We start from the raw sequence: 21,919 nt of genomic DNA, 5'->3' as shown, positions 1-21,919 counted from the left end.
ATTTTCAAAAGAAGGATTCAGGAGCTACAAATATGTATAGTTTGAATTTGAATAAACATTGACAGATCACATTCCAAAAGGCTGGAAACAGTACACATCTATATCAGCTAAGTGAGAGGACACTCTTTCTCTGCACCCTTGCCACTAGCAGGTATAATCACGCTCATATATTTTTTTTAGGTTTGGGGTTATAAAGCAGTGTCACTGTTAACTATATTTCAATTCTCTAACTGTTGGAATAATTGTGCATTTATTTACCAAGTGTTTATCATTGGTTTGTACTTGCTCTTCTACAGATTGCCTTTTTATATCACCAGCCTATTTTTCCTATGATTTGTTTCTTGTTAATTTGTAAGAGCTCTTTGAATAGTATGTAGTATAATTATATAGATTTCAAATGTATATATAGTCAAATATGTTCATCTTTTCTTTTATTGCTCCTTGGGTTTCCTACTTAAAATTTCTGCATTTAGGGATGCCTGGGTGGCTCAGTGGTTGAGTGTCTGCCTTTGGCTCAGGTCATGATTCCAGGGTCCTGGGATTGAGTCCCGAATTGGGCTCCCTGCCTGGAGCCTGCTTTTCCCTCTGCCTATGTCTCTGCCATTCTCTCTGAGTTTCTCATGAATAAATAAATAAAGTCTTTAAAATAAAATAAAATTTCTGCATTTAATCCAACTGGGATTGATTTGGCTACATGATGTGAGGTTGAAGTTTAATTTGTCATTTCTCAGATGTATTAATCAATTTCGCATGAGCATATCTTAAAAGCACTATGTCCCTCCCCCTATTATTTTAAATATGACTTTTGTCATTATCAAATGCTTGCATATATAGTGATACATCTGGGAGATTCCCAGTCTATTCTATTTTATATGTTATTTTGATTACAGTGGCTTTGGAGTAGGTTTTATTATTTGAGAAATCACATTCTGAAGCATTGGTTGTTTTTTTTGTGTTTTTTTTTTAATTTCTTTTCTGGTGTTAATATTTATTTTGTTACATGAATTTGTATCGTTCAATATGATTTTATAATTTTCTTCATACACATCCTTTCCCTTTCTTTTCAAAAATTTTATAGTATTTTACTGATTTTTGCCCCTAATATGCATAGACCATTTTCCTCACTCTATTTCTAGTTAGCTATTTCTATTGATTGTCATAAATTTATTTTCTAATTAGCTCTCTAATTTCCTTAGTAATCTTGTTAATTTTTAATAAAATCTCTTTTGCTTTGCAGATAAGAAGAAATCATTATACGTATTTTTTAAAATAACATTTTAGTCTAGTCTAGTTGCTTTTTTGAATTAATTCAAAAATTAATTGAATCGCTAGAATTCTCAAGCGATGGTAAATAACAGCAATACAGGCATCTCTGTCTTATTTTTTTAATAGTGATAGATTTAATGCTTCATTAATCAGAGTGGTGGCCATTAGTGTTTGAAGTCTGAGAGTATTAGCTTCTTTTATATGTTATTTAAATGTTTATTTCCAATGGCTGCTGCATTTCCTCAAATCTCTCTTTAAGATCTATGTGATATGGTTTTGTTTTCTCTTTAGTTAGTCTACTTAGATAATAAATGGAGAGATTTTTCTGATAGTGTACTGTCCAAGTATTCCTGAAACCCATCCTATTTTTTGTTAGTGTATTATTATTGATATTTCAGTTTCTTATAATGAAGGGGGCTAGCTTTTCTAATTTTTTCCTCTATTAAGGAGTTAACATTAAAATTATTCTGAAAAGCACAACACTCATTTGGTTTTGGTATTATTTTCATGTTCCTTAAAGAACAATTTTGCTTTAAATCTCTTCTCAGGCTACTAGTCTCTTCATGTGTTTTACACATTTGGGGAATCAATTTCAATAATTTTCATTTTTCTAAGAAAGCATGCATTTTCTATAAATTTTTAGATTTTATATCACAGAATTACATACCATTTATTTCCTTTTATTTCATCTCTTCACACCTACATTCCTTCTTTATCATACTTACTGGTGAATATTTTTACTCTTTCTTATCTATTAATCATATTTACTTTACATATTTCAATATTTTTTAGATATTAAAATTTGAAAAATATATATTTCAATACTTAGTGCCAGCATTTGTTTATTTATTCTGCTATATTTCTTATTTTCTATTTTTAAAATTTCATTCTATATCTTTTCTCATCACTGTTCCATTTTCATTGATGTCTGTGTTCTTCCAAATTCTTTTTTTTTTTAACTTTAATTCTAGTGTAGTTAAGACACAGTGTTATATTAGTTTCAAGTGTACAATATGGTGATTCAACAGTTCCATATACCCGATGCTTATCATGACAGGTGCATCCTTAATCTCCATCACCTATTTCCGCTGTAAACCCACCAACCTCACCGCTGGTAACCATTAGTTTGTTCTCTACAGTTAAGAGCCTGTCTTTTGGTTTGTCTCTCTTTTTCTTTGTTTGTTTTGTTCCTTGAAGTCCACACATGAGTGAAATCACATGGTATTTGTCTTTCTCTGACTGACTTATTTCACTTGCCATTGTACCCTCTAGATCCATCCATAGTGCTGCAAATGGCAAGATTTCATTCGTTTTTATGGTTATGTATTCTTCCAACTTCTTAAGATGAGTTTAACACAATTACTGACAATATATATTGGAACCAGACTTCACTAGTTTTAAAGACTGGTGCCACCCCCTTGCTAGCTGTGTATATTCATCAAGCTGTTTAACCATTCTGTGCCTTCGTTTCCTCATCTAAAGAATAGGGATAATAATATTTACCTCATAAGATTTTTGTGAGAATTAAATAACTTGGCACAAATAAAGGACACAAAACATTATCTAGCATACACTACACATTCTGAAGTACAGAGTTTTTTTCTTTATTATCTTCTTTTGATAATAAAGGCATTTCAGAACATATGTTTTCTAACTAGTTATACTTTGGTTATGTCTCAATCAATGTGAAGTATTCTTTTTATAGCCCTTTATATGTCGATTTTCATGTTAACTTTGTTTTCAAGTAACTCAAAGGTCATTTGGTATGTTTGATAATTTTAATTATTCAGTTTTTGGCCCTTTTAAAAAATATTTGATTTATTTATTTGACAGAGAGAAAGAGAGAGAGAACAAGCAGAGGGAGCAGCAGGCAGGAGGAGAGGGAGAAGCAGGCTACCCACTGAGCAGGGAGCCGGACTGGGGACTTGATCCCAGGAGTCTAAGATCGTGAACTGAGCCAAAAGCAGACACTTAACCAACTGAGCTACACAGGTGCCCCATTTTTGGGGCTTTTTTTAATGTTTAGAGATTCAGAAGATTCAGGATTATAACACTGATTTTTTTCAGTTTTGGGTGATCAACTATATGATTAATTTTTTTAAGTAGGCTCCATGCCCAGTGTGGAGCCCAACATGGGCCTGAACTCACGACCTGAGATCAAGACCTGAGCTAAGATCAAGAGTCAGACACTAAACTGACGGAGCCACCCAGGATCCCCTATATGGTTAATTTTTATAAATGTCCCAAACTTATGAAAAAATTGCACATGCACTACCTGCAAATATTTGCTCTATCATGAAATCAATTTTCTTTCATGAGATCAATTTTTGATTGTGTTACTTACTTCCTGCTCAAGGACTTACTAATTCTTAAAGTAGTATTTATAATATCTCAACATAGTTCTACTTTTTGTTAGTTTTCTTAAGTTTCTAATATTTTTTGTTTTGCATATGTAGCTGCCCTATTCATTGGCTTATAATCTTTGTATCTTACTCAGTAATTGTGCCTTTTATCTTACATAATAGTCCTTTATCCTGTTAGTTCTTTGAATCTTAAATTCTCCTTCTTTATTTTAATATCATAAGACTACATTCCTCATACTTTTGTTGGACTTGGGGCTACAGTGCTAAAATGAGTATCTCTACTGTTCATAAAAGAATATTTTCTTAGGGGTCCTGGGTGGCTCAGTTGGTTGGGCATCCAGTTTTTGGTTTTGGCTCAGGTCATGATCTCAGGTCCTGGGATCAAGACCTGTGATAGACACCACACTGGGCAGGGAGTCTGCTTGAAGATTTCTCTCCCTCTCCCTCTACCCCTCCACCCCATCCATGGGCTGTCTCTCTCTCTCTCTCTCTCTCTCTCTGTTTTAAAGATTTTATTTATTTATTCATGAGAGACACAGAAAGAGAGAGCAGAGATAAAGGCAGAGGGAAAAGTAGGCTCCTTCTGGGGAGCCTGATGCAGGACTTGCTTCCAGGACCCTGGGATCATGTCTGAGCCAAATGCAGAAGCTCAACCATTGAGCCACCCAGGTGCCCCCCACCCATAGGCTATTTCTCTCTAAAATAAGTTAATAGATCTTTTAAGAAAGAGAATATTTTCTTCCTTTCTTAAGTCTTGTATGAACTGCTATTTGTTTTTGAAGTCCAGAAATTTTACCAGGTATATACCAGGACTCATTTCATCAGCTTGTGGGGAAGTAATTCAGTCCTTTAACTATGAAGACCTTTTCTTCCACTCGCAGTAAATTTCTTTCATTATTTAATTATTACCTTTCTTCCTTCTGTTTCTTTATCTCTATTTGGAGTTCTTACTAATTGCATATTAGAATTCCTGGAGTTGTATTGCAAATTGCTTTTGGTTTGCCTCATGATTTCAAAATCTTTGCAGTTTTGTTTTGTGTTTAATAGTATTTATTACTCCAGTTCTTCCTACCTAATATATCTGGGCTCAACAGTATCTTCTGTCCATTACTGGTATCTCTCCTGAGTCATAAAATTGAAAAATTATTTGTTTTTGTTCCCAAAAGATTATTGTGTCTTATAAGTGAATCCTTTTACATCATTTTATTTATTTATTTAGTTAGTTCATTAAAGTTGCCATCTCTTTCCTGCAGTAGTTCTTTTTGGCTAGAAGCCAGCTAGCTATTCAGGGCAGCAGACCCATCACCCTCTCTCTGACTTCTGAGTTCATCTCACTTTATTGTTATTTTACCATTTACTCAAGGATGACTCATCCATAAGACTCGGCCTTAAATAGATATTTGGTATCTACCAGACACTTAGGCCAAAAATCACATTTATTGGTTAAATATATTGGTTAAATATAAGAAGAGTTCCTATAAAAGTCTTAAGCTAAGCAAAGTGCCTACTATCTTGGTCATGGTGTAATGTAAAACTTGGGAAAAATAGAGGTTCATTACCCTTTAAAAAAATGGCCAATGTAATAAAACAAGAAAGAAATTAAATACAATGATTAGAAAGGAAAGGACAAAACTGGCATTATTTGCAGATGATATCATCTGCCCAGAAAATCTAAGAGTATAAGTGAAAATATTATTAGAACTCACAAGGGAATTTATCAAAGTCAAATGTACAATAAATCTACAAATCTCAAATACTTTTCATAAGTAGTAATAAGTGTTCTAAAATGTCTAGAAACAACCCTACCAAGAGATAAGTGTGATATATATATATATAAGAAAATTCTACAAAAGGGAAAATAATGCATGAGCATATAAAGAAATATTCAAAACTCTTAGAGGAGAGAATTCAATATTCTAAATATTTCAACTCTCCACAGATTATTCCTTAAATTCAATGCAATAGTAAATGAAATCCACATTTGAATTCTTATATGAATTTTTATATGAACTGAAGAAAATATATTTAAATTTCACCTTGAAGAGGAAAAACAAATAAATATATAGACAAAAGAATAGCCAATACACTTTTTATTAAAAAAAATAATGAGTAACTTGCTCAGCCTGATAACAGAATTTATTCTAAATCTACTGAATTAAGGAGTGTGGAAATAATTTCAGAAAATATAATTGAGTCAGGTAGGCTGAATAGACCAAAAACAGACCTTTGTTCAATGGAAAAGTCAGTATACGATAAAGGTGACATTTTAAATTGAAAGGATTAATTGTTCAGCAAAAGGTACTGAGATTGCGAATTCTGCACTTGGCAGACAAATAGATTCCAGTTAACTACTTCAAATTTGTTGCAAATCAGGTTCCCCAGGAAATAGTTTTTGAGACAGAGATTGGTTGACAGGAAGTTCACTGGAGACTTGTTCAGTAGATCAACACCAGAGGAGGATGGGAAGGAAGTATCAATGGGCAGAGGGACAAGTTGGGTTACAGTCTAGTCTCAGTGGCTTCAGCTTATCTAAAGGGGAACTCTGAAGCTAGGGTATCCTTTAGAGCTGTCAGCCTTGGGGTCAGGGAACTGGCATGTTCTAGTCCCACATGGGTTAGTCATTGAATGTGGGCTGCCCCTGGGGAAAGAGATGTAACCTTGAGCGAGGCAGCTCTTCCTATCTGAGGGCAATTTTCCAGAGAGGCTTGACATCACAACAATATCCACAAAATGAATTCCAGATGCATCTAAAAACCAGTTGCAGGAAACTAAAATATGGGCTGTGAGTTTAAAAAGAAGTGAACATATTTACAATCTTAGGATAAGAAGGCCCTTCTAATAATAGATGAATATGATGACTAGAGTTGAGAAGGTCTATAAACATATTATAACATAAAGAATGTCAAACACATTGTAGCATAAAGAAAGCCAAGACAGTAAAAAAAAAAAAAATACCTGCAACATGTGTTAACCAATCCTTGATGTTTAGAACATTAAAAAAGTAACTTTATTGACTTTCTACAAATTATTTAAGTGGGAGAACCTTCAATAGGGCCCCATGGCTTTTCTGTGCTAAGTTGACGTGAAGTCAAAAACATATCCTCATTTCAATCCAAGATATTAATCAACACTTCAAACTTCATTCTAAGATAAAATTTCTCCTTCTTCTCTCCAACTCTGTGCTGCATTTAGCAGGCCCCTAGCCTTTAGGGAAGGGGATGTGGATGGCTTCTATCCATTTTTTATCTCTTTCCACCTCCTACCCTCTTGATAGCTGTGAGTTTAGACTCACAGCTGGCATTTAAAGGTAAGAAGAAAGAAGGAGAGGTAAAGGAATAAAGCAGAAAGATTCCTACTTAGCAGGGGATGGCCTTTGTCACATATGACTTCTTGTCCTATGGGCCTGGCTAATGTTTGAAGGTGACCTTCATGAGGAATATAGTAAGGTGAGGCATCTGGATGGCTCAGTGGTTGAGCATCTGCTTTTGGCTCAAGTCGTGATCCCAGGGTCCTGAGATTGAGCTCGGCTTCCGGCTCCCAGCAAGAAGCCTGCTTTTCCCTCTGCCTATTTCTCTGCCCCTCTCTCTGTGTGTCTCTCATGGGTAAATAAATAAAATTTTTAATTAAAAAAAAAGAACTTAGTAGGGTCTTTAGAGATCTAGATGATCCATCTCAACCCCAGCCATAGCATTCCTGCCTCTCCAGGTCATGCTTCTAGTAACTGTTGACTTTCACTGTTGGAGTTCCCACTTCTTCCTAGATGGTTTGAGGGCACAGTTAGGGAAGACAACCACATTCCTGGACCCACTGTGAGACAAGGTGAGGACCGGGGAGATAGTTACTTCCCAAATGCAGCCCTTTATCCTCTTTCACTAATCTGTCACCTTCCTTACATCTTGAGCAAGAGACCAGTCCGCTTTTCTCCAACCTCATGGAAAACATTGCTCACTAGATGTGAACAAGGAGAGGAGTACTCCAGTTAACCTGGGACAAGAAACAGGGCAGGGATGGCATTCACACTGGGCAGAAGGCTCTCTTCAGAAATCCCTTGCAAGGGACGCCTGGGTGGCTCAGCAGTTGAGTGTCTGCCTTCAGCTCAGGGCATGATCCCGAGATCTAGAATCGAGTCCCACATCAGGCTCCCTTTGAGGAGCCTGCTCCTCCCTCTGCCTGCATCTCTGCCTCTGTCTCTCCCTGCATCTCTCATGAATAAATAAATAAAATCTTAAAAAATATCCCTTGCAAATCCCTGCTCCTCTTTTCCACCCCTTGTGGATAAAGTTGCTCATTTGAGGTCTTTTTAATGGTCAAATACATCCTTTTTGAAAACATGTCATCACCATATATAACAAAAAAGTGATTCATATCTAGAACATTTAAAGAACTTCTATAAATCAATATGTTCAATTCACAGGAAAAAAATATGAAAGGATAATTAAAGTTTGATGCTTGAACTCATTGATAATCACAATAGACTTTAAGTCAAGTGACATTGGGATGATGGTAAGAAGAGGATCAAGCATCTAGTTTGGCAAAGACGTGGGGAGGTGGATGTTCTCATGCATTGCAAGTGGAATGTGAATTGATAATTTAACAAGGACTATTAAAATGTTGAAAGGTAATTTGGCTATAAAATTAAAATTTTAAACCCTTACACTTTTCAATCCAGCAATTCTACCAGAAGTAACTATATTAAGTTTTCCAGTGATGAGTGAAAATGGATCATCATGGACCAGGAAAAATAAGCACAGTGGTAAAATAGAGATTTATTTTTGTACACATCTGATTTGTGACTATCAAAGTTATATCTGCAGCATATGCCTTACTGGAATTTTTACAAGAATATATTCCTATTTTTATAAGAATATATTGTGCACTTAAAATATTTTTAAGAGATCATTCCAGCTTATTATTGTTTTGTAATAACTTAGTTCCACAAATACATTTGTTTCATAAAATATAAAATGATGTCACCAATACACTTTCTTTTGTTCTTTTCCAGGCTACTAAGCTTCAGAGAAAATAAGCAACACTTTCTTTTTTTTTTTTTTTTCAACACTTCCTAAACAGCCATTTTATTGCAAAGGGAATGATTAAAAATTGACAGAATTAGAAGGGCAAGACATACCTTCCAGCCCCATTTTGCCAGTTTCATCAGGTCATCTCTTAAAATTATAAACATCAGATAAAATTCTAATTTTCACAATCCAAATTGTTTTCACGGCCTTGAAATTAAAATAATTTTATTTCCATAGTCAGTCTATGTTAAAATTTTCTTTTAATTAAGAAGGCATCTGCCAAGCTCATTTCCCCTGTCTTGGGGCTATTTTCTAAGAAATGAGGGGGTTCTCAACAACGGTCTTTCTACTGCAGAACTCTGTTCAATGTGTTTCTGAAGCTGATAGGATCTGAGTGTTCACAGGACCGCAGATCAGATCAGGCTGTCTCTGGTATTTAGGGGTGATTGTGAGACAATTTGGATGGGTTGCAGATGGACAACGGAAACCAAAAGAGACAGGGCAGCAATGCTGGACGCGTGCATTCAGAAGGAGAGCAAAACCATGCTGCAAAGATGAGGAGAGTGTCAGATGAAACAGACACACAGGAAGAAGCTGAGAGGGAGATAGGGAGCAGTTGCTTAGGGTTCATAAGGGTTTTTCTGGCGTTGGAAACCATCATTACAAGTAATAACACTTACTGAGCATTTACTGTAGGCTGGACACTATTCCAACCACTTTGCATATGAAACCCTATTTCTTTGGATTCCTATGACAGTCAGATGACTAAATACTCTTACTGACCCTATATGTGAAGAGAGTTTAACTCCTTATGGTCTCGGATCTAGTGATGAGAAGAGAAACAACTACAACCAGATGGGAGGATTCCAGGGCTGACATTTGCTCGCTCTTTCTCTCTCTATTTTTTTTTTTTTAAGATTTTATTTATTTACTCATGAGAGACACACACACAGAGAGGCAGAGATATAGTCAGAGGGAGAAGCAGGATCCTTACGGGGAGCCCGATGTGGGACTCAATCCCAGGACTCAGGGATCATGACCTGAGCCGAAGGCAGATGCCCAACCTCTAAGCCATCCAGGTATTCCAACCCTTTTAATATATATATATATTTTAATTTCCTTCTTTTTTCTTTTTTTTTCCAACAAGTTTTTGTTTTGAGATGTCTCTCTTTGTCCCAAATATTTTCTTTAGAGCTATTTTTGGCTTCAAGAATACAATCAAGATCTTAGATTGCATTCAGTTGTCAGGTTTCATTAGTCTCCTTTATTCTAATTTAGTTTCTGATTACTGTTGTTGTTGTTGATTTTGGTGTGGTTTGGGTTTTGGCTTTTTGTCCCATGCCTGTTTATAGCTATCGACTGTTGCATAGCAAACTACCCTATGACTTGGTGACAATGCTTTTAAGCAACCACCATTTTACTATGATCACAGCTATTATTATATATCACAGATCTAGTAGGTCAGAAAAAAATAGGCAGGACACAGTGTTTGTGTTTGCTCTATGATGCCTAATGCCTCAGCGCTTAAATGGCTGGCATCATCTGAAGACTTCTTTACTCTTGTATCTGTTGCCTAAGCTGGGATGACTCTGAGGGCAGACTCAGCTGTGATTATCAACTGGAACACCTATACATGGCCACCTCATGTGGCTTAGGTTTCCTCACAATATGGCACCTCAAGCTCCATGACCAGGGGTTCTGGTACTACATGGTAGAAGCTGCCAGGCCTTTATTGGCCTTGCCTCAGAAGTCACACAGTGTCACTTTTGCTCTCCCATATAGATCAAAGCAGTCACAGAAGAGGGGATGCAGACCATCCACCTTTTCATGGGAATAAGGTCAAGGAATTTACACCATGTTTTAAAACCACCAGAATAGCATTGATCTCTTTGGAGAGTCCAGGCCAGTTAAGTAACATTTCTCACCATCATGTCATATTGTGGCTTTTATGAATTATCCTGTTAGCTTTATAATTTTTTTTCCTAACTCTGGTTTAAAGGAGATTTCTGTTAGTTAAAACTAGAAGATCTCTGCATAGTAAAGAAATATTTCAGAAATTTTAATTATATTGAGTTATGTTATGTTGGTTACAAGCAGGCAGGTCTTCAAAAAAAGTGTCCCTTATGTTGCAGAAAAAGGCTATGATGTTCATTTCCTCTTACATCACCAAGTCGAAGCAACATGTAACACCTGTAATTCAGAAAGAACATTGGGTTAAAGCACCTCATAGCAGGCATCTCAGCGTATTTCAGGAAGAAAAACAAGAGTATGTGCTGCTCTTCTAACAAAAGTTAGAAGGAAATATCATTTTCACCAAAAACAATTTGTTTTAAAGATTTTATTTATTTATTCATGAGACACACACAGAGAGAGAGAGAGAGAGGCAGAGAGGCAGAGACACAGGCAGAGGAGCAGCAGACTCCATGCAGGGAGCCCCGTGTGGGACTCCATCCCGAGTCTCCAGGATCAGGCTCTGGACTAAAGGCGGTGCTAGGGATCCCTGGGTGGCGCAGCGGTTTGGCGCCTGCCTTTGGCCCAGGGCGCGATCCTGGAGACCCGGGATCGAATCCCACGTCGGGCTCCCAGTGCATGGAGCCTGCTTCTCCCTCTGCCTGTGTCTCTGTGCCTCTCTCTCTCTCTGTGACTATCATAAATAAATAAAAATTAAAAAAAAAAAAAAAAGGCGGTGCTAAACCTCTGAGCCACCCGGGCTGCCCGTACCAAAAACAATTTTTAAAATAAAGTTTATTGATATATGGTTTATATACAGTAAAATTCACCCTTTTTTGGTATGTTATACTATGAGTTTTCACAAACTAGAGTGTGTAGGTATAGAAAAGTAACCTCCACCACAATTAAGATAGAGAACAACTCCATTACTTTAAGTTAATTTTCTATGTCTTTAGAGTCAATGCTCTTCACCCATGACTAGGCTTGGCAACTACTGATCTCATTTTTTCCACTCTAGTTTGAAATTTCTCAGATCATATACATAGGATCAGACAATTTGCAATGCATTTGAGATTCATCCATGTTGCTTCATTTATTAGTAGCTCATTTTTTTATTTCTGAGTAGTATCCCACTATAAGAATATACTACAATTTCTTTAATCCGTTCACCCAATGAGGGAAATTTGGGTTGATTTCAACATACAACATTTTTAAAATAGCAAAAAAGGTTAACAGTGTATCTTCCCATAGAATCTTTATTTTAACTAACTTCATATTTTCAGATCATCTTGAGTTTCTTACTAGCAAAAGTTAGAAATCATCAATCTGATGGGAATCCTACAATTTGGGGGGAGGAGAGCAGTAGTCTCTTTGTAATCAATCATTTTCCCACTGTATTCTTTCTGATTTGATGCAATTGCTCCTGTTTCTCAACCAGTATGTTTATGGAGAGAGTTCAAGTGGATTATGTTCCAATGGGGAACAGCTGGCTTCATAGCAATGAGATGACGAAAGGATTATCCAAGTGTATAACTTGGGAAAGTTGGGCCAGGAGCTGGGTTAGAGGATAGAACACCCTCTTTGGATGACTTTTAGGGCTTAGCTCCTCAATGATGCTGTCCATTTAGGCAATCGTGGGCTTCCTGCAGAATGGAGAGTGAACAGGCCAGGGCAATGAGAGGCTCTGTGGAGAATGAACTTGGATATTTCTGCTTTTTTCCATTATCTAGTTCCTTCTCAGCAATAACTCAGAGCAAGTCACTTCACATGCTGTGCAAGATTTCAATAGGTTAGAAACTAATTTTAAATCCATTAAAAACGAGCCCATATCAGCATTGTCTCCATGACCCCTTGCCTTTAAAACAACTGAGAACAATGCTGCCTCACTGATTTTCTCATGCTATTGTTTCATTTGCATAAAACAGGTGTGCTGCCAAACGTTTCACTGCCAACTCAACAGAATGCACCCGTACAGTTCTCTAATTTCACTGTCAGTGCAGTAATCTTTTCTCCTTTGTTAAGAGGCTCTCAAAATCACTGTAAGTAATGCCAATGCATACTGAATTTAAGTCAAATAATGCATTTGCCTTTCCCGCTAACTTTGAATCCTAAAAAAAAAGCAAGATCAGAAAGGAGATGGGTCCTGGTGTGAGTCACTCATTTCTAAATTTCTCTGGTTTTGTGACAGCCAGAATTTCTAAAAAAGAAGAAAAATAGTACGAAAAGCAAAGTTCTCCATCATGCTTGAAGCCTCAACTTACATGTTTTTATTATTTATTTCCGGTCCCTTTCATTTTATAATAGTCCTTTCCTTTGAGGAGTTTCCATCGAAAAAAGAAAACGAGTATCATCTTAGATTTACTTGCCAGCCATCTGTCTTCCTTTTTCCCTCCCAGCTACTCCCTAGTGGTGCTACTCTCTTAGTAACTAGTATCCTGGTTGTACACAACTAGACACCTGCAGAGTTATGTACAGATATTTCAACCAGGATCATAAAATACACCCTTATTTGTCTACATGGTTCATTTGTTCACAGTGACTGAAATTGAAAACAGATTGCATGGGGCACATAGGTGGCTCAGTGGTTGAGTGTCTGCCTTTGGCCCAGGGCATGATCCTGGGATCCTGGGATTGAGTCCCGCATCGGGTTCCCTGCATGGAGCCTGCTTCTCCCTCTGTCTCTGTCTCTGTCTCTCTGTGTCTCTCATGAATAAATAAATAAAATCTTTTTTTTAAGAAAGAAAACAGATTACATTATTTTCATCACCTGTTAAGCTGGTAGGTATAAATAAAGGCATACATTAATGTATATAAACAATTATGCAAACAAATATCTATGCTTATGAAGTGTATATCTAATAAATACATATGTATATACAGGTATATACATACATGTGTATATAACTTTTAAAATGAAAGAAGGCTCATGGAACTGCCATGATTGAAGCCCAGTGGCATTGAAGCTCCTGGCGATACCTGCCCCAGCTCCTGTGCTGCTTTGAATACATCCCCTACCCTTCTTCCCTTGCCTTTCCCTTCCAGCCCCACAGGCCTCTTAGTCTCTTAAACACACAAAAGGATTCTTGCATCTTGATCTTTGTCTTGGATGTTCCCCTGGCCCCAGAACATTCTTCACCTGATGGGAGCAAGCCTGAGAAGCTCTTATCTTGCACATCACAGACACAGAATGACCATTGTTGCCTGTTTGACATTGCTACCCAGTGCTTCCAATTCTCTTACGTTCTTTGCTTCTCTTTTGTCTCTAAGTGGCATACAGTCTCTCTTTCTGCAGCAGAGGGTGGGTGCCTCTCCTTCCCTGGGTCCCTCTCCAGCAGGTGGCTCTCACTCTAAGCACACAAGTCTGTCTGCCTGCAGACTTCCTCTGGCCACAGGGGCACACTCAGCCTGCACGAGTGAGCAGGCCAAAGCGCCAGTGAGTTCACATTCCAGGAACAGCCCTCCAATGATGACTGATCGTTGATGAACCCTCTGGTGAGATTCTGAGATGTACTTTGTAAATGTCCCTGCAATTCAGAGTGACGCTGAACCCCAATTGCCTATAGCACTACCAGCTCTTTTTTTTTTTTTTTTTTTACTACCAGCTCTTTAACACACTTGTATTATCTTCCCTCTCTTCCCTACTTCCTTTCCTCTCTCCACTTCCCATCATCTCCCAATAAACTGTTTGTGCCCAAATACTTGTTTCGGGGTCTGTTTCTAAAAGAATCCAACCTAAGACTCTCTCTCAACTAGAATGTAAGCTCCACTAAAAGCAGAAAACATCTGACCTATTCATCATTATGCACCCTTTCCCCTAGTGCTGGGCACATGTTAAGCACATGATAGATATTTGTTGAATGGGTAATGTATGCATGTATATGTGGTAGGATATAATTTGGATATCTTAAGAGGTCCTGCCTCTGAACCTAAGACCTGCCCATCTTGCAGTATAGGAAAGCTCTTTATTGCTTTGGGGTCCAAGTATCAAAGTGATAACACAAAAGCATAGGGAGGAAGTGAAATGAGGATGTGGGATTTTTGGGGTTTTAAAGTGATGTGTAAAACTACATCTCAAAGTTGAGGATTTAATTTTTGAAAGGATTTTTTGAGAGAGAAGAGACCATCCAGAACTTCACATTATGAGAGAAGTCCTGCATTAAATCACAGGGAGTGAGGACGGTGGGTCAGGGGATCCTAAGACTATCTCACTTGGCAGTATTTTCAATGTAGCAGATAAGGGGACAATCAGATGTCCTGGAGGTTGTGGATGGCTTTGATAAAGCCAATCAAAAATAGCTGTCATACATCTTTGTATATATTTTAAACAATTTTTTAAGCATTGCAGTTATTACCATGAACTAAAGAGAACAAAACCCCTGCCCTGATAGAACTTATGTATGAGTGGACAGAGGCAGTTTAATGAGCAAATTTCTTAAATGGCACAGATAAGATTATTAATGGTGAAAATAAAGATAAGGGGGTAGAGAGAAATGCTGCCATTTTATAGGTGGAGGTGATGGTGGGCCTTTCTGATGAGATGACATTTGAGCAGAGGCAGGAAGGAAATGAGGAAGCAAGCTCTGTGGATATCTCTGGAGGGAGACCATTTGAAGCAGATGAAATAGTTTAGGGGAGAAGCTACAGGGAAGAGTGTGCTTGGCAAGTTTGAGCAGCTGTAGGGAGACTGAGGCTGAGCAGGGTGAGGGAGGGACCAAAAACTTGGCAAGGACCCTCTGGTAAGCAGTATGAATGCTCCACATTTCCAAATCATCTTTTTTTTTTTTTAATGATTTTATTTATTTATTCATGAGAGACACACAGAGAGGCAGAGACATAGGTAGAGGGAGAAGCAGGCTCCCCGCAAGGAGCCCAATGCAGGACTTGATCCCAGAATGCCGGGATCTCAACCTGAGCCAAAGGCAGACATTCAGTCACTGAACCCCCAAATCACCTTTATGTGACTTCAAGTCAATTACTCTGACAATTGTTTATTAACTGAGGAGCTGCTCTGTGATGAAGTTGCTTCCTGGTCACAGGATGGCTGCTGTCCTCCAGCTTCAGGCCACAATGTTAGGCAAAACAGCAAACATTTACTTTTATATGGAAATTTTCTATTGAAGAACAACATGCACATTGAAAAGTAAAAAATCCTAAGTGTGCAACTTGATGAATTTTCACAAATTGAACACTTCCATGTAACCAACATCCAGATCAGAAAATCAAACGTTACTCAGCTTCCCTGGTGGACCCATTGTTCTAACTTCTTCTTTTTTTTTTTTTTTTTAAGATTTTTTATTTATTCATTCATGAAAGAGAGAGAGAGAGGCAGAGACACAGGCAGAGGGAGAAGCAGGCTCCAAGCTGGGAGCCTGATGTGGGACTTGATCCTGGGACTCCAGGATCACGCCCTGGGCCAAAAGCAGGCGCTAAACCACTGAGCCACCCAGTTGCTCTAACTTCTATCACCATATAGTGTTTGCCTTTTTTTGAACTTTACATAAAAAAATCAAATAGTAGGTATTCTTCAGCACCTGACATCTATTGCTCAACATCAAGGTTGTAAGATACAACTGGGTTGCATGTAGTTGTATTTTCCTTATTCTCCTTGCTGTGTGTGAATTATTTTAGGTGAATATACTATAATTTATTTATCCATTCTGATATTGATGGACTTTAGTATTTTTCAGTTTGAGCTACAAATAGTGCTGTTATGAATGTCTTTGTCACTGTCTTCTGGTGCATAATTTTTTAGAGCATTTAACTAGGAGTCAACTGCTGGTTTAAGAATATGTATCTTTTGGGATCCCTGGGTGGCGCAGCGGTTTGGCGCCTGACTTTGGCCCAGGGCGCGATCCTGGAGACCCGGGATCGAATCCCACGTCGGGCTCCCGGTGCATGGAGCCTTCTTCTCCCTCTGCCTGTGTCTCTGCCTCTCTCTCTCTCTGTGACTATCATAAATAAATTAAAAAAAAAAAAAAAAAAAAAAAAAAAAAAGAATATGTATCTTTTTAGCTTTAGTAGATTCTGCCAAATAGCTTTCCAGCGTGACTGATCATTTTTTTTCTCCCTTCAGCAGTGTATTAGAATTTCAGTTGGTCTATTTAAGGAAACTGATATTGTCTGTCTTTTTCTTTGTGGCCATTCTAAGAAGTATTGGATAGTAGTTTTAACTTACATCCCCTTGATAATTAATGAAGTTTAGCACTTTATATTTTTGCTGGGAATTAAATGTTTATATTTTAAAAGCAGCTCATGGACATAAAGTATACTGCTTTCAAAAGTAGTTATGGGAATTATAAATGAAGGTAAAAATAGTACCTACATCGCAGGGTGGGAAATAATTGCACGAAAGGATTTATGTATAAACATTCAATAGGATGCCTGACAGAGAGTAAAAGCACAATTAATATTCTGTACTATTATCATTATTATTTTATGTGATAAATAAAGGCAGCCTAAAAATGTGATGATCTTTGCTACTAAATATTCCATTTGAAGACAAAATCCAGTGCCACTGCTGAGTGAAAATGAAGAAAAGATGAATCACTTTCACAGAGCGAATATGAAAAAAAGGGCCCTGGGACAGAAATAAACTAATCAAAGTAACTTCAGAGGCTGCACTATTTTTGCTTCAATGATAAATACAGTCAAACATCAAAGGGAGGGTCAAAACAATGACATTAAAAGGCTTCATCTTTAACAGCTTGTATGTACTTTAGGTTTGATCTTTGACACATTTCATTGAGCTAAATATTTTCATCTTTGGCCTGTAAATTAATGTTCTTTGAAGATCTACAAAATGCATTTGCTTATATTTGGCACAAATCATCCAAGGCTTATTTTCACAATTGTCACCATTTAGTATCTGTTGAATCATTGAGGGGAGTCTGGACTGAATTAGGGGCCAACCTAATGCATAGGTAGAACAAACAGAAAGCAATGTGGTGGAATATGAATATCGAACTAGCATCTGATCTTAATCTTAAAGTATGAGTAGCATTTTTGGAGTCAAAGGCAAGAAGGACATGTCAAACCATTAAAATAATAGCAACAAAAGAACTGACAAAATATTACATGAAATGTTCAGAGGATCACAAGGTCTGGAGACCCAGGTATGCAATTGGTCAGCAAAGAAGTGTTTGCTGCATAGATGATGATGGATCTTGACAATCATGTTCCAAATGATTTGGTTCTGCAAACTTTAAGGACTTGTGAGATGACTCTGAGTTGAGAAATGACAAGCCTGTATTCTGGGAACATAATTTAGGAAGTTTGAGAAGAACGAATGAAGTGACATAAGGTTTGGGAGTAACCAAACGCCAATGGCTTTTGCAGAGAAGTGTTCATATATGAAGAGACACTTAACAGAGGTGATGACAGAGAAAAGGTGAAAGAGGAGATTCATCTGAAATATATCTTTGAAACAAGCGCTATTACCCAATGACCTGAAGAGGATTAAAGAGAATGGTCTAAGTTGACATTGAGAAATCTGGGTTTGTACTTTCTAACTCTCTGAAGTCTTCATGGGACTGGATAGAGGCCAAATTTGGAAAGAAGATAGTTGAGTTTAGCTTGGGAGTTTTGATGCTGATAATTTTATTCCTTTGTATGTGTTAATATAATGGTATTAATGGTATTAATATAATATGTTAATGGTATTAAAACTCATGGAAAATTAAAGATAGAAGCATTTGTGGGGAAAAGGAAACTAAAGGAGGCAGAAGAAAAGAAAAAAAATAACATCAATAGAGTAAATTTATGAAACAATTTTGGACAATGAAGTGATAAATTTAAATTCTATATAGATGACATGATTTATGACAGAAGTCTAAAACATAACAGATTTTTCTACAAGTACATAGATTCTCCTGCTTGATATATCCTGTCCAACCTAATGTGAATGGGGAGTCATCACACCATAATGGGAGTAAGTAAGAGAAATCACAGTAATTAGCACCCATGTTTTTAATATTCTTAAAATTAGAGAAGAAATCTTCCAGATGAGTTGTCTATTTAAATTATTTTTCTACCAATATTTTGTGTTGATATAATTCATTTATTTTAAATATTTTCTAAAAATTTCTTATGATATTTCAAACATAAACACTGGGATATTAATGGTGAATGAAATTAACCCAAAATCTCAGCCTTCTAGAAACCTTTAATGATTGCCAGTAGGTAATTCCCCCTCCCCCAAAAAATTCACAGCAACTTCCATATTAATTTACTTTCTTCCTCTCCCCATCAAAAGCAACAAGAATCAAACATACTCATGATTGTAATGTACAACCTACATTAGACTTGGCAGTTGCATCGGGCCTAGTGACATCTATCTAATAGAAATAAGTGGATATTGTGATTTCAGTGCAACTATGCTTATTATAAAATGCTAAATAAACATTTAATGTGCCTCCTGTAATTCAGTAAGTGAAGCCAGTATTTTATGAATAGATATTAATCCATGTTCATAACCGTTCTAATTTTTCATATCATGAGAGCTTTTGACATTACACAGTTCATTTTCCCAGAAAGGACAGTGAGTCCTTAAAATAATTATTTAACTAACCTCTGAGTGAACTAGCTCTGCTGTCACTATGAAAATTTGGATGTACTCATTGTATTAATAGGCTTTGGCTCATTTCTGCTTTACTTCCATCTTCTAAGAATGGATCCTGTTCTCAGTGGTCTACATTGTGAAAAGATAAAAGGCATCTTTTAAATAAGCCCTACTGTTGCTTTTAACTATTATTCTCCTTAGAATTTGATTCTGGAATCCCACATAGTTAAGTCATAAAACAGAAGGCATTGGGGCACTTCATCATTGTGAGAAACTGTCTTATATAATGTTGGCCACACTGTTAAAACTGGTTGATATTTTATCTTAGTCCCTGAAAAGTTCCCAGGATTTGAAAGGAAATACGTGTTTTTCCTCAATTGTCAGTAAACATTAAAATGTTTGCTACTGACATGTTAGTAAACACTTATTTTAAAATCATATTGGACGTATTTTATCCTACTTGAACTATGGCCTCTGTGTATTATAAATCTTGCTTTGAAAATTCATTCTTATTGTTATTTTTTGCTGCTTCGAAGAACACAGTTCAAGACATAGATGTACAAGTTGCCTAAAATACTAAAATTTCACTGGAATAAAGCAAAACACTTCAAAATAGCCATCTGGAAGAAATTCAGAATTTAGGAAGATATTCTCACCTTGAATGAACATCATTTTTATTCAATAAGGTTTATTCCATTGTATTTATAGATTTTATAGATGCCTCAAAATATGTTTCTTCTAAGGAAATACGAAAAATATTTATATATCTAAATATCTATAGGAATTCCTGAGAAAGTTTTTTTTTTAAATAAAACTATGTAAAGTGTGTGTGTGTGGAGGGGGAAGAATGAATAGATTTTCTTTTTTTCCGACACTGAGTAGCTTCTCTTTAAGTTTCCAGTAGGGGAAATCACAAAATAAAATTATAAATAAGGTAGCTTGCTAAAATTATTATGCATGAAAAACTTCCTCTGTAGTGTGTTCCAAGATGAAAGGAATTTATATCCACATTTCAGTGTTAGTCATACATTCACTACATAATCTGTTCCATTTCATTATGTATTTGACAATCTTCAGATTAGGTCTTGAATCTTTTTATACACTATTCCTCCAATATTTTATTTGGAGTATTGGCTTACTTTTTCAAAATACAGGTTTAGGTTTGTATGCACTTTTATTTTTAACACTATACCATATATATCTTTAGAGGCTTACCATGTCTGTATGTGATAGTTGCATGAAAAAGGTTGCATGGTCTTTTTTTTTTTTTTTTTAATTTTTATTTATTTATGATAGTCACAGAGAGAGAGAGAGAGAGGCAGAGATACAGGCAGAGGGAGAAGCAGGCTCCATGCACCGGGAGCCTGATGTGGGATTCGATCCTGGGTCTCCAGGATCGCGCCCTGGGCCAAAGGCAGGCGCCAAACCGCTGCGCCACCCAGGGATCCCGGTTGCATGGTCTTGATTAAAGGAATGGCACGCAGAAGTTCTCTCTTACGCTACTGAAGTTCAAAGTTTATTTCTCACTTTACTGGAGTTCTGAATTTATTTCTCACTTTACTGAAGACTGCAAGATATAAACAAATCTTTTTAAAACTAAACCATGAGGAGCGCCGTGAAGATGAGCAGCACTGTGATATTTCTCTGAGCAAAAGTCAATAGACTTTTCTAGTCAATACGACTAGAACTTCCACGGTCTTTAAAAACAAGTTGATTGCATGTGTTGTTTAAAGTATCTGAAAAATAATGAGGCATGTACTCTTTGCCATTGCCTTTGGATTTTGGATTTTAGGATTTTAAAACCATCCTAGTCATGTAAACAGTCACGTTGGTTGACTGAAGCTCCTGGGAAGGTGTTCCATAGTTTATGGCTTCTGCTATTTCAAGGCTGCAAGACGTAGGTCAGTAACAATCCAGTTGCTTGTTTCCACAAGGAGAAAATCATACGCTTGGCTGGGCGTGGGACGTGGGTGGGTGGGGAAGTCTTTTTTCACTTTTCTTCTGAAAGCTCTAATGTCACATTTTTAACTGCATCACAATAGAAACTTTCAGGCTTGCTTTTTACCAGAGTGTGGAATCTGAAGCAAGAAAGCCATAAAATGATATCATAACTAAAGAAAATGAAAGACATTCTTCTATTGGAATGTAAAATTTTAGAAGAAATAAATTTAGAAGAGGAAACCAACATTTTTGGTTTGTAGCTGGCTGCATAAACAGGTAAAATTCAGTCAGTGGTTGAAATGCATTATTTTGGAAGATTTATTTATTTGTTTGTTTGTTTATCTTGAGATTCTTTTATTTATTTGAGAAAGAGAGAGAGCTCGAGCGGAGGGGAGAGGCAGAGGGAGAGAAAGAAGCAGGCTCCTTGCTCAGCAGCATGGGGCAGGGGCTGCTCAGCAGGGAGCCAGACACGGAGCTCCATCCCAGGGGCCCTGGATCACGACCTGAGCTGAAGGCAGATGCTTAACTGACTGAGCCACCCAAGCACCCCTAGAAGCTTTAAATAAATGATGTGCAGCTCAAAAATATGTTTATGCATTCTTAATTTTTTTATTGGAGTTCAATTTGCCAACATATAGCATAACACCCAGTGCTCATCCCATCAAGTGCCCCCCTCAGTGCATTCTTAATTTTTGAAAACGCTTTTATTTTTCATAGAAAAATTTAGAGTGCTACTGTTTATTATTCATTTTATATTGGCTTCCTTATTTACTAAGGACACTGATTCTTTTTTAAAAAATTAAGGACAAGTAAATCTGTAATCA

At 36.9% G+C, this 21,919-nt stretch overlaps 1 long non-coding RNA gene across 2 annotated transcripts in view; it reads right to left on the bottom strand.

The window, feature by feature from the left end:
* Positions 1–10,685: 10,685 nt before the first annotated feature.
* Positions 10,686–21,919, bottom strand: part of LOC112673610 (uncharacterized) — a 65,211-nt gene continuing 53,977 nt past the window's right edge. The window contains exon 4 of one of the 2 annotated variants that reach the window (XR_003144932.3): positions 10,686–10,837. This is a non-coding gene — a long non-coding RNA (uncharacterized LOC112673610). Of the gene's footprint in view, positions 10,838–20,603; positions 21,233–21,919 lie in introns of those variants that run through there. The other variant, XR_003144931.3, reaches the window with a different exon arrangement.

The sequence above is a fragment of the Canis lupus genome, chromosome 24 (genome assembly GCF_003254725.2).
Source record: "Canis lupus dingo isolate Sandy chromosome 24, ASM325472v2, whole genome shotgun sequence".
Classification (NCBI taxonomy): domain Eukaryota; kingdom Metazoa; phylum Chordata; class Mammalia; order Carnivora; family Canidae; genus Canis; species Canis lupus.
This window is presented reverse-complemented; position numbering and strand designations above follow the sequence as displayed.